The 14410-nt window shown below is 40.4% G+C and overlaps 1 protein-coding gene across 2 annotated transcripts in view; it reads left to right on the top strand.

Annotated features, from left to right (window-relative positions):
* Positions 1-14410, top strand: part of LOC145996322 (lachesin-like) — a 414321-nt gene that overhangs the window by 109084 nt on the left and 290827 nt on the right. The window lies entirely within an intron of this gene.

Below are 14410 nucleotides of genomic sequence, written 5' to 3'. Positions count from 1 at the left end.
GTTTGGTATATCGGTATGCATTTACAAATGGTGTGCCACATTCCTTTAATGATCTACAAATGGCATGGAAGGACTGGATACAAGGATTTTTAGCTCGTCACAAGTAACTCAGCTTGCGTGTTGCAGAGGCTCTGTCATATGCTCGCGCTAAAGGATTATCTAAGGCAAGTGTTAACATCTTTTACAATAATTTAACAAAGCCTGCCTGAGCAGGCATTTATTCCTGGAACTGTCCATGAAGTGAATGGTCAAGATCAGCGATCACCAGAACCTTTAGCGACAGACGATGCCTTATCCCAAGGAAGATTTCAAGAACTCAACCCCTTGCCATAAACTTCTGGGACCTCGAGCAGGAAACGAAAAACGGGGGAATCGCACTTCTTAACGGATACTTCTTTCATCTCTCGCCTCAAAGAGAAAACACTGACTGCAGCAAATCAAACAACAAGACTGGGAAAGCATGTTAAACGCACCGCAAAAGATGTGTGCCGTGTATGCAACGTTGTGTACAAGCAGGGTCAACACTGGGTGCAGTGCTTAGTGTGTTCTGTCTGGTTCCACGTAAAGTGCGTTGCAAATGGAAATGGGTTCTTCTTCTGAGAGACATGACAGTTCATAAATGAGCTAGTGTCCATTTGCCCCTCTCACATGTCCGTTTGCCCCGCCATGGTGGTGCAAACGGACACTGCTACACACACTGATTCATTTAACAATTTGGAGGTCAACGTTCATTATTTTGAATTATACATTGTACTATTTGTTAGCTCAATGTTCACACTTTCTATATTGTAATTTTTCAATAAACAGTTTGATAGTTATTTTTCAATATATCCTTAGGGTGTCCGTTTGCCCCGTCCTTACCCTATATAATACACAAAGGGTGTTATAATCTTGTTGAACGAACAAAGGAGTCCTGTGTACCAAAATACCAATATCATACTAGTTTGTTAGAATATAAAGAATATTCCTTGATTAAATCTTGATAAATCAATAATCAGTGGATATCAACGTGCCAGGTTCAATTTAACTACGAAGTAGATCGTGGTTACCTATACTTTGTCCGCGCATAACGGTAGAGAAGGGGAGAAAGTGATTTGGTAGAGCAAAGCAGTGCGCGCTGCTGCAAACGGCTGGTAGCTCCTCGCTCTCCCTCTCACGAGTTCATTGGTCGAGCGCTCTCGAGACACCACTTGCAGGGAGACATGTTTTCGTTCGCTAGCTCCAGAGATTCCTGGAGCAGAGTATAGTAAAATCAGATAAAACTCATTTTTATGAATTTGGAAAGCTATATGCTGTTATTTAACGTTTTAGCAATGTCATTGGAAGTAATTTAAGTAGATTGTGTATGGTTCCGATAACATTCGTATACGAGATGTGTTCAGTAAAGTTACAAATATCGTGAAACTTTAAACCACTGTATGTGTGTGTGTGTGTGGTATATATTTGTTTTAAGTCGTCTTATGCTCAGATTAGGTTAGTTGAATTGAACACACAGTATAGAATGGGATACGAACCACTGCGCAAATTACATCCACCAGGGACTGACCCCCCCTTTCTGTATGTGTGTAATGATATGAGCGTGTGTGTACATGATATTTAAAGAGGGAGGAGGACGATCTCTCCCCTCTGGTTGCTAACTTTTACACCTGGGGGGAAGGGTAAAACATGTATGATTTTCATGAGTAGTTACTGTAAATTCTCACTCAATGGAATATTTTGAAATACAACAATATAATACACACATGCAGTAGCAGTTTGGTAGCAAAACTAGGCGTGAAAGGACTGTTTACTTCTTGGTAGACCAAAAGTAGCAAAAAGTGGGTCCAACTATAGTGAAACCACAATTTAAAAAAAACCCGCCGCCACCGAATTGCGCACACTTTAGATCCAGGATTGCGCACAAATCTCACTGACCTGTCTTGAGCACAGATTTTGATCGAACGTTGCCACTTTGATAGCTTTAAACTCTGTGCGCAAAATTGTTTTTTTTTCTTTAGACAAGAAGAGAGAGAGAGAGAAATTTGAAATAAAATAGTAAATCTCTTAAGGATTAAATAAAAAATATAATTTGACCACTAAATGTAGCAAGTCGAGATAGGTCACGTTAGGCAAAACACAGCAACAACACGTGTAAGTCCACACACACACACACACACAAACAAACACAACAGAAGTGAGAACGGCTTGAGAACATTTTACATCTGACAACATCGCCTCATTTTTTTGTGCGCAATCCTGTACATTTGTGACAGCTTGTCAACGGCTTATCAGATACCACTGATAAAACCGGTAAAACCGGAAAAGTGTGCGCAATCCGGCTGTAGCCAAAAAAATCTGCGCAGACCCGTGACTCCTGTGCACAGTACTCCCGCGTGGAGGGGAGGGGCAGAATGGAGCATGCTTTCTTATGGCCCGAGCTGAACGGAGAAAGGAAAAGGTGCACGCGGAGATTTTTCGTCTAAAGTTCTTTTCCTTGTGGTCGCTCTATACCTCCATTGGAAATCAAACCTTGAACCTCTTGTTACAAGGTCACAGGGTTAGTAGTGTTTGTGAAGCTGAAGCAGTTGTACAGTACTTGTATTAACAATGATTTAAAAAGGAAAGATGAAAGTTGAGAATTCTACGGCAAAACTGTCACAAACATCGGAAAGATCTGTGCATACTTGTGTGTGTGTGCGTGCGTCTTTCTACAATAGATATTTCTTCCTTATCCCCATTAATGTCAAATTTAGATAATCTCTATCTCCATACATTATCCTTTGAAGGCGTAGTATTAAAAGCGATCGTGTAGTAATCAAGAAGTTCTAGAATCGATTTCCGGCCACACACATTCCAGTGGAAATGGATGGCAGCGTTGTTAAAGGTCTAGGAATTTTAAATAAATTCAATTCCAGTCCAGGAGAGAAAATCAGCCAGCGTAAATGGGTTCTGGACCGTAAAGAACCATTTTATCTGTAAGGTGTTTCAATTCGGTCCAGGAACCTTTTCTCCGGATCAATTTAAATACGGTTCAGAAACCTTTTCTCCGGGTGAATTTAAATTCGGTCCAGGAACATTTTTTCCAGAATGAATTTAAATTCGGTCAGGAACATTTTTCCGGAAGAATTTAAATTCGGTCCGGTAATATTTTTTCCCTCAACAATTTAAATACAGTCCAGGAACCTTTTTCCAGGATCAATTAGAATACGATCCAGGAACCTTTTTCAATGAAACAATACGCAACTTGGACCGAATTTAAATTGTGCGTGAAAAAAGGTTCCGGTCCTACAGCGGGACCCAATAGAACTCATTAGAATATTTAGGTTGATGGACCTTTAACAACCCTAATGGGAGGAAATCATAAAAGGATCGTGCTGCTCCAGCAATTTTCGTTTTGTAGAGATGTAACGACATAATTACTTTCTATAACATTGCCCTTCTGGAGGAGCACGTGCCCCCGTGCCCCTCCCGCTAAATCCACCAATGGCTGGGTGTGTTCCCCGGTACTGAATCCACGAGGGAATGAGGAGACGCGCAAGTCTAAATGCGGCTTAAGTGTTCACCAACGGCACCGTGTCCCTTACACACGAAACTGCTGCTCCCAAAAGCTTGTTCATACCATCAGGACCTAACAAGTGTAGTACATTGTTCCTGTCACTATTATGTGTCCTTTCTCGCGACATCAATTACAAGAGAATATGTCACTTTGTCCACCGCAAATGTGTCCCCCGTACAGCCACTGGACGCGGCGGGTCTAACCGACCCCTCTAGGCGGCACCATTCAAAAGCGCAGATGTGCATTATCTAATTAGCCGTCAACTTTTGTGGCTTGAAGCTTGTAATGCATTGTTACAGTAATCTAATTTTCTTTCGTGATTAGTTGGTTCAGGTAAGGTAGCAGAAAAAATACGCGGTTGGACGTGCGATCCAATTAATCACATTATCCCGTTCCTCGTCTAGTAAGTTGTGATTAATGATGAAACGAACACGGGCCATCCTATTAGGGACGTTGGACAATAGTTTGTATTGGATTATTGATGGTTGGGATTTCTCTGCGCCGCGTATTTTCTACTCTAGGTTAACCGCAGTCATGAGGCTGAACGGGTCATGTTCATGGTGAGGTGATTGCAAGAACAGTGTTGAATGCGATTTGAAGAATTAACGTTCCTTTACTGTTTCAGTAAAACTTGATGAAGCCTTAGCTACTGGCTATTTATTACGCGCGTGTCTTCCCGTTTCGACTTTCGCCCAGTACCGAAAAACTTGTTTTATTGACCCAAGTCATAACACGGGCCAGAACGGAAGTACCGTTTCGCCCAGAGGGAATTTTTAGAAGATGGTTTGAATGTGAAGGGAAATGTGAAAGTAAAAAGCCAAATAATCAGGTCTGGTTTCCAAAGGGGAGCCTTGTCGCATTGCTTAATGCATTAATAACAGAAATACAGATACGTGTACATGAGAACCGTGGACTGCAGACTAACGAGGCTCTGGCGACTAGCCCCATGGCAAGTATAATTCTGTGTCGTCCTGTGTTTTGTCCTTATATGTGCTGAGCGCCCTTTTTAGTCTCAGCTTTTAACCAAGGTAAGGAAATTTTAGTTTTCGGGCACGTTTTTATTTTTGTTATGATAAGGGGCTGGACCTCAGTGCTGACGCACCCAAAAAAAATTAATTCAAATTCAAATGTACATAAGAATACACAGTACATACAAACACAATATCAACAATAGTATTAGCCAGTGAGGTTAGGTTAGGTAGGTTATAGGTAAGGTGTAAAGAGAAAGGACACGTGGCTCTACACGATTAGGAATCTTTACTTTCACATTTCCCTCTGGGCGAAACGGTAACGGGCGAAACGGTACTTCCGTTCTGGAGCGGGTTATCACTTGGGCCACTAAAACAAGTTCTTCGGTACTGGGGGAATGGGCGAAACCGGCATGAATCCTTACAGGGCAGTTCGAAATCGAATGTTATTTTGGTTATTTTTCGTCACTTTTCTGTCTGTCTAGGTTACTCACGACGATGAGGATCTTAGGGAATTGCTGATGAAGGAACAAACTCAAATAAACCTAGGTTTGCAGCTAGGATCTCTGACTGATTAATTTATTTATTTTCCTAAGCTTTTCTGTCACTTTTGGCTAATCGCGAATATAAGGATGAGTTATATGATAAAATTGATTCGTGATTCGAACCCTGGACCCCTGGCATGGTAGCGCGGTGTGCTAACCACTCTGCCACAGATCCCGGCTAGGATCCTTAACTTCGTAGTACTTAACAACTACTATTTACTACTTCATATTATTTCATTTATACATTGTAGTGTGACATGAAGGAAAAACAAATAGAAAAACGGGGAAACCGTAAAATATGACGCCGTGGCTTATCTTAAAGACATCCAGCACATACCCATGAATGTATGCGAGTAGAGGTTGGACTACTTCAAAGGTTCCCCTCTCTTTTCCCAACTTTACAGCAGCTAAGAATGGGGTGTTGAATTACTTGTTTGAGCTATGATCATACGTACCGTTGTCCGTGGTACAACCAACAATATACAATTCTAACCTCTTGTCTTATAAGCAGACTTCCACTGTTATTATAATCCAAGGACAAGAAGAGAATGAGGGTGGTCTAGAGAATTCCAAATGAAGTAGTAGTAGTACAGGCGTGGATACTTCTCGGTTGCAACAATCTCATTAACTTTCAATGGAATCGTTGCAACCCAGAAGTGTCCGCGACTGTACAATCTCTTCCTATGTTTGGAATTCATAAGCACCTGGGTCCTCTCCCGAAACAATATATAGCTACAGTCCGCTTGAAGAGCGACCACCGACGCAACTGCGTAAGCGCTAACCGGACTAGTCCAAGTGGCAAAATAGGGGTGGCTCACGGTACAACGTGAAAATTGCCTTTAAATATGCTTGAAACATATTCCGTTCTCGAACGGTAGAAATACTGTTCAAGAAATTTCTTAAATACAGGGTGTCGCAAAAGAACTTCAACAACAGTTGGGTGCTGGTAGATGATATAAAAACAAGTAACTTCCTTCATAAACATTAACTTGAAAGTGGTTAGTCTCTGCGCTATAAGAGCTTAAAATGTGACTTGCATACATGCAACCCAATACAGCAAACGATCGCTCTGACGTAACTTCCAGCGACCCGTTACAGTGTTGCCACTAGTGTCCTTTGGAAGCTTTACCTGAGCAAAATACAAAAGAATAATGATACTTGCGATGTTATACGAAGAGTTTACAGTTGACCAAGACAAAGAATTTCCAATAAATGCGGAGTGAAATTTAAAAAATGTCTCCATCGTGTTTCGAGCATATCAATAATCGCAAGAGACACGTGCAACAGATATTGATGAACTAGACGAACTAACAAATGCAATCGTAACGTGTTCCACGCCTCGTTTCGAACACGCAGACTGTAATGTTATTACAATTTATTTGGAAATTGTAGGTTAGCATAATTCCTAATCGAGTCCGTCATATAATACGAGGGCAAGCACTTTACTGAAAAGAAAATTATATTATTAAAGGCAGAGGTTCAAAAATGTGGACACTTGTAAAAATGAAAATGAAATTCTAATTTTTAGTTCTATAATCCCAGGTAAATTTGAAAATCTCATGGGGAAGTTTTTATCTTACTCTGATCTCAACTCAAAAGCCTTTAGTCCAGAGAATATGTTACATCGCCATAAAAAAAATATTCTTGATTGTTGTATGCAGCTTATTCAATCAATGTATCAAATCTTGATACTCGAATAATATTTTCTGTTAGTGTTCTCCTTTGTTTTTCACCTGTCTCTTCCTCTACCTTGTCTAATTCTTCTCTTCTCTTCTCATTTCATTTCCTCTCCTTTCCTAAGTCGGAAGATCTTTATTATACTAGGTCGCTAAAATATGACGTGGACTGTTTTTTTCAAACAACCTGCCATGCGCAACAATTGTGCGTCTTTGGGAGAATAGAGTCACAACCCCCACCCTCGCTCCCGCGCAGGTTAGAACCTGCTGTCTGAGTGTTGCTAGAAGGTGCAACGGAGCGTGGAACAACGCATTGTGATCAAATTTCTCGTTGGAGAAAACGTCCAGCCATCTGAAAATTTGCAGAGACTCAAACAACAGTATGGAGAAGAGTCTCTCTATCGAACCCGTGTGTTTGAGTGGTATAAGTAAAGGGTGTCCCACGAACGGAGCAACTGGGAATTAAGAGTGGCGTTACTTTGTAACCGAAACCTGTACATACATAAGTCATACACCAAATGTTAGCCCTGTCCAAGTAGATATTTTTAAACATAGAAACAACAAACGGGGTGCAGTGTTGCCAAATATAAGTGAAAGTGTAAATTTATTTTTCCACAAAGCATGGAAAATTGCATGTCAAACATTCGTACGCAAATTTGGACGTCAATTTCCACCTTGGGTAGGTGGACTATTTCGCCATCTATAGTTCAGAGAAGAAAACCGATCGTTTTCGCGTATAGGCAATCCTGAAATGCCTCGTAAAGGCGTACCGGTCCAAATGGGTGTTTTAAAAAAAATTATGAGGTACAGTGGCAACACTGTTGATGTTTGAAGGCAACAAAAGGTGTGTTTAGTGATGGTCTATGACATGGAAATACTGAAAACAGGAAAAAAAAGAAAATGAAAATTATGATGAAAAAGTGTTACTTACCTACTCCTGGCAACCATGCAATGCGCGTAACAGGCAGTGTAGCTTTACAAAAGATGTTGAAAATGACAACCATTTTCCCTGAGGCATTCATCAACACGTTTTATCATGTTGGAAGCAACTTTATGCAAGGTTGATTGGTTTATATTGTTAATGGCTGTGCAAATGTTTATTTTTAGATCATTAAGTATTCTTGGGTTATTAATGTAAACTGTTTGTTTCAAATAACCCCACAGAAAAAATCTGGAGACGTCAGATCCGGGGAGCGACTGGGCCATAAGTTTTTGCTTATAATGTGATCGCCAAAAAACTCTGCCAACATGTCTAAAGTTTCATTACACGTGTGACATGTTGCGGAGTCTTGTTGAAACCATCAATCCCGTTCATCACGTTCCAACAGAGAAATAAACTGTGTGATAAGGTCACGATAAACTATTCCGTCAACTGTTGTGTTGAAAAAGAATGGACCGATTATTTTTCTCCGCGAAATCGCGCACCACACACCGATCTTTTGTGGATGAAGTGATTGTTCATGTAACAAATGGGGATTGTTACTTGACCAGTGTCGAGAATTTTGACTGTTGACATATCCATTTAAGTGGAACCATGCTTCATCCGTGAAAAAAACCTTATCCAAAATATTCACACCACTGTCTCTAATAAAATTTCTAAACCACTGGCAGTATCTTACACGTGCACCTTTGTCTGCTTCCTTCAGTTCTTGCACAGCCTGTACCTTATAAGCACGTAGGGGCAATTGTTTTAACGCTCGGTGAGTTGTTGTTTTTGATACACCTGACTGTACACCAGATTTCCTGGGAGATTGTGATATTCTCTGCTCCATATCCTGCAGCACACCTTGTGTCAAAACTGGTGGTTGTCTGTGGTAGGGTTTGTCATTAACTGATCCTGTTTCACGAAATCTGGAAACAAGTCGATATATCATCGAATTTTCTGGAACATTGTTATTCGGATATTTCTCGCGAAACACAGTTTTTACACTAGCGTACGATTTTGAACAAAAATAATGTTCCACAATGAACACCCTCTATTCCAAAGAGTACTTAATTTCACAGAACAATTCTAATCTTCCCCTACGAACAATGCGAAATGCACGGCTCAAACAGTTCTGAGTACACAACTAACTGATTCTTTTGTTCTCGTTCGGTGGGCGCTCTTATCGCATTGCATGGTTGCCAGGAGTAGGTAAGTAACACTTTTTTCACCATAATTTTCATTTTCTTTTTTTCCTGTTTCCAGTATTTCCATGTCATAGACCATCACTAAACACACCTTTTGTTGCCTTCAAACATCAATAGTGTTGCCACTGTACCTCATAATTTTTTTAAAACACCCATTTGGACCGGTACGCCTTTACGAGGCATTTCAGGATTGCCTATACGCGAAAACGATCGGTTTTCTTCTCTGAACTATAGATGGCGAAATAGTCCACCTACCCAAGGTGGAAATTGACGTCCAAATTTCCGTACGAATGTTTGACATGCAATTTTCCATGCTTTATGGAAAAATAAATTTACACTTTCACTTACATTTGGCAACACTGCACCCCGTTTGTTGTTTCTATGTTTAAAAATATCTACTTGGACAGGGCTAACATTTGGTGTATGACTTATGTATGTACAGGTTTCGGTTACAAAGTAACGCCACTCTTAATTCCCAGTTGCGCCGTTCGTGGGACACCCTGTACTTCAGAGAGGGAAGAGAGCGCGTGGAGAATGAACCGCATGATCGTCGGCCGCGAACAGGTCGGTCTCTCAGACCCAAGAAAGCGCAGATGACCCGTTCGGTAGGAAAAGTGACGGCAACGTTTTTTTTTGGACTGGTAGGGGGTTATCAGTGTAGACTTTCTTACAGATGCCAGAGCAGTCACTGCAGCTTATTACTCAAAACTCCTGACAACAGAAGTGAAGGAAAAGCGGAAGAGAGGTGGAAAGCGCGTAGCCTTCCTTCAAGACAATGCACGGCCTCATACAGCCAAAACAACTATGGCAACCCTCAGCAAATTGAAATGGGACCTTCTGCCACACCCGCCATACAGTCCAGATTTGGCCCCAAGTGATTTATTTCTACCTGTTTAGAATGCTTAAATCAGACTTGGAAGGCACGCGGTTTGCGGATAACGGCAGTCATCGGCAGTGTTCGGGAGTGAATACGCAGCCAACCGAAAAACTTTTATGAAAAGGGCATTAAGATGCTTCCAGAACGTTTGAAAAAATGTATGGACTCTGGAGGGGAGTACTTCGAAAGGTGACAGTGCAAATAAGTATGTGACAATAAAGGATTCGGTAAAAAAAAAAATCAGTCCCGGTCATATTTGAATGACCTAGAATTTATCCTATTTGCTGTCCCATTTGCGTGTTCCTCTTAAGAGCACGATGAACAGTTCCATTGTCCAGTCAGACGCGAGGACTATAAACTGCCCCTCCCCCTCCCCCAGACTTTCCCTGCGGCGAGCTGAATGATCATAGGAGGAGAAGAAACTTAACATTACGCTTATGGGAGCATTATTTTACTTTTTTATCTTGGGAAAACGAAACTTCCGATGGCGTAGGCAAACAAATGAAATGAAAAAGGACACGTTGAAGATTTGATTTGTCCTGGCAAAAGTCCAAAGCTCGCATTTGATAAGCCGTAACTTGAGTTTCTTTTCTCCATAACGAATGCACGGTTATCATATTTTTCAAACATTGTGTTCAGCTTTATAATAATCAACTTGAAAAATCGCTTCCACTTGCAACATGTGGAAAACATACCCTGTTGTCCATTCCGACGATATTGGATAAGAGTACATCTGGTACAAAACTGCCACTCTTAGCCTTAACAAATAGAGCATTCCACTGAATCATAATAGCTTATGGTAAGAAATAACGTGTCTTCAAAAGAAAGTTTAATTGAATAAATTAACTGACCTTAAACTTACTTCAATAATAAATAAATTCAATTTATAATATAATAATACAGCAGACTCCCTCCAGAATCGTTGATGGACTACACCCGACCGCTTTAAGAATAAGAAGAACAAGACTTTCAGATATTGCTCAAAACCTTGAGCACTTAATCGTATGGTAACTTACGTCATTTCCTCAAAAGCAAAACACCCGCAATCTGATTTAAATTTTTGCAAGCCAGCGAAGTTAACCTCAAAGTAGAAACAGGATTGAGTGTGGACGAAATAATCTCAGATGAGCTTTGGTTGTCATGGCTACTAAAATTCTATTTTTATCTTTCTCTTTCTTCAATTCTTTGAAGATCTATTTTTCTTTGTTGATTTGATTATTTCCTTTTTCCTTCTATCTCTCTCATTTCCTATATTTTCCCCCTTTTTTTCCTCCGTTTCTATTTAATGTAATCCATTGCCAAATATTCCAGTTAATATTAATATTGTGCTCTTGCACTGACCATATTTTCGATTAATGGTGAACATACTAAAAATACAATATTAGAACATTTAAATATGTAAGTTATGCTAGCAAGTGAATGTAAAAATCATGAAACAGCAAGAAATGATCAAAATGAAATCTCAAAAATGAAGAAAAATCCAACATAAATGGCAAGACAATACTGAAATGTGACGTAAAAAGGTAGGAAAATGCAAAATACAAAACTGACTACTCTCAGATTTAGCATTGTCTCCAAGGCCCAGAAAATATACAGTGTGTTCCCTTTCAAAGCTCCCACATTTCAATTCATCATTGCTAAAAGGTTATGAAACATAATGGAATGCGAGTGGTACTAGACGAAAGAGAAACTCAAAGAATTTTATTGCATGACCTCGAAGTTCACCGTTCTCTCACTATGCAGCGTGCCACAATCACTTAAAGCACAATGGCGACTCCGCAGCAACGCGCACAATCTGTATTCTGGTACGCAGAGACCAAATCAATCATTACAGTGCAAAGAAATTACCGGAGAGAATATGGAGGTAAACACCTGATGGGAAAACCATTAAGGCATGGTGTGCGAAGTTTTTGGCGACTGGGAAGTGTTAATAAACAATCCGGAGGTTCGCAGATTGGATATTATTCGTGCTACAAACGGTGCACACATAGAGGTGTATTAGAGTTCAGTGCTTCATGCAATAAAATTCTTTGAGTTTCTCTTTCGTCTAGTACAACTCGCATCTCATTATGTTTCATAACCTTTTAGCAATGATGAATTGAAATGTGGGAGGTTTGAACAGAACACCCTGTATAATAATTCATCAACTTCCAAGTCTTAATTATGACTATTAGGGACCAAAGTATGGTCCCCCCTCCCCCGACTATTCTACCCTACCCCCATCAAACAACAAAAAGTAGTTCTAATAATGCAAATCATTAATTAATTAAAGGAAGACACAAACTAACGAGATTTAAAACACAGAACGTCTGAAAGAAAACATTAGGAGGAATTTCTTCAGCACCTCCTCTTTAGTTCCACCACTGACTCCTACGTACTTCCTCTCTATCTCTAATGCGCTTTCAATTTTTTTTAACGTCCCACGTTGCTACAAGAATATCGACTAAATGGCACGACAATAAGAAACCATCCCATCTTGTTGGATGTTCTTGGCGCCGCGGAGGGAATTTTCATCTCATCCATCACGTATTCTCTCACCGGTACTAATGATGCTGCGTTCCTCTTCATCCATTTTCATCCTTTCCTTTTCTATTGATAACGTGCCTCTTTAGTTTAGTATTGATATATTATCATCAATGATATTCCCTAGACTATAAGTCTGCAGACCCTGTCTATATATAATTTAGGTGTAGATTAAATAGGCTCACGCATGGTTGCTATATTGTTCTGGAACCAATGGAGCAACTGATTAACCGTACATTTCTTAAATTCAAAACGTGTTCCAAAAGCCTCAGTACGTTTACTCAAAACTTGCAACACATTCCTTTTAATTCGCTTCAAAATGTGAGGTAATCCAGAACCAGAATTTTCACAACATACACCTGAGATTTCAAAATTACCCACATGACAAAGTCTATACGGGTTGAAGTCAGGTGAGCGTAGTGCTCATTCGGCATGGCCTCTTCTCCCCATCCATCGTCCGGGAAACATGTCAGGCCAGTCAAATAAGCTATTGCAATGGATGATATTCAATGTGACGTCAGCGCCGCAGAACATCATGGGAAATGTGGCCAAAACCCGCATGGTCCGGCACTCAGTCCGGCAAGCCACAGCAAGCGTGAAGTGAAGCAAATCCTACGTGCATGAAACTGACCCGATGTTTAACATTATTAATTGTATACTTTCAAACGAAGTTTCCTTTTCGTAAATTAATGCTGGTGTATGTGTGTGTGTTGTGTGTCATTGTTTATGTACTAATTGTGAGAGAACAAACCTTCATACAGTTTCTTCAGTGGTTACGATGGCGTGATTTTTCCAAGGCGGGGTGTAATACGAATCGTATTTGAAAGGCAAGTACTGTGTTTATGGAGCGTTATATGACTTTTGTGATACTCTTCACATCCTCATGCTTTGCATCCGCATGCACCACTCGTGTGGTTGCTGTACGATCTCTAATAATGTTCACAGAAAATTTGAAATACTGCTTATCATTCAGCGGATGCGTTCGCAGTATGCGCATATATTTGTATACACTTTTCGACATATCTTCTATGCCTATCTCAATACACAAAGGAAAAGTGACAATGATACGTTACGGTCTTAAAAAATATAGCTCACAATTTTGTACTTCGGAAAATTTCTATAAATTATCATTTTCACAAGACAAAGTTTGTTTTTAATTCACTTTAAAAAATATTTAATTTTTTTTTAAATTACCTCCACTGGGAATCGAATTTTGGATCCTTCGATTACAAGGGGATAGCATTAGCAACTACACTATCGGATAGGCCCGATTAATTCTATGAGAAACAGGCTCCAGTGTCCTGTATTTTTCTCGTATGTTACGTAGCTTTATACAACATTGTTTTGTGGAAAATGGCATCTTTTTAAATACTCTGGTCATTGTTACGAGTCTTAGCAAAATGTGAAAGACTACATTTGGCATGTAATCGTTATAGTTGTACCTTGAATCACTGCCACAAAAGCTGTGAGCCCAATGCTTATTAAACCTGTTTTCAAGACGCTCCGATACGTTTGCCGGAATCATGAGGGCGGGCGTGTTTTCACGCAATGAATTGTGGGGGAAGTTGTTCGCTGAATATCATCAACTGGTTTCAGCTTTTATGGTCACTCTGTAGTTGACATAAGTCTTACCCATCACCTTTATATACCTAACGGTTTCTGTGAAAAATCAACATGAAATTGCGACATTTAGGCTAATATTGTCCATATAGACAATTCAAACTCCTCTTAGAGGCACTCCCAAATAAATTAGTCTGGCAACGCCTATGACTGCACTGTTACTCGCGAAACAGGTTATGTAAAGTTTCTCACGACATGAACACGACCGACGAAACTTGCTGCCTCGCTCTGCAGTCCACGTGTGCATACGAGAGCGCTCTTGCACAAATCCCAGCCCTGGGTAATGCATGGCGCTTAAAACTCAACGTTACATAGAGCTAAGTTCTCTAATTTCCTTGTTCTACGAACAGCCGTGCCTCGGCGCACTGTAGCGATTTTTCTATCGAACAGATTAGCAACACTGGTGCTCGCGTTCTGCTGCGCCGATCGCGGCAGAGATTCGTGGGTCAGACTCTACGATGGGTTGCCCAGATCTGACAAGATTAATAAATTTGCGCCACCTCAGTGGCTGAGCTCGTTTAGTGTTCGACTCACGA

The sequence above is a fragment of the Lepisma saccharinum genome, chromosome 1 (assembly GCF_977018435.1).
Source record: "Lepisma saccharinum chromosome 1, izLepSacc3.1, whole genome shotgun sequence".
NCBI lineage: Eukaryota > Metazoa > Arthropoda > Insecta > Zygentoma > Lepismatidae > Lepisma > Lepisma saccharinum.
Note: the sequence above shows the minus strand (reverse complement) of the source record. Positions and strands in the feature narration are given on the sequence as shown.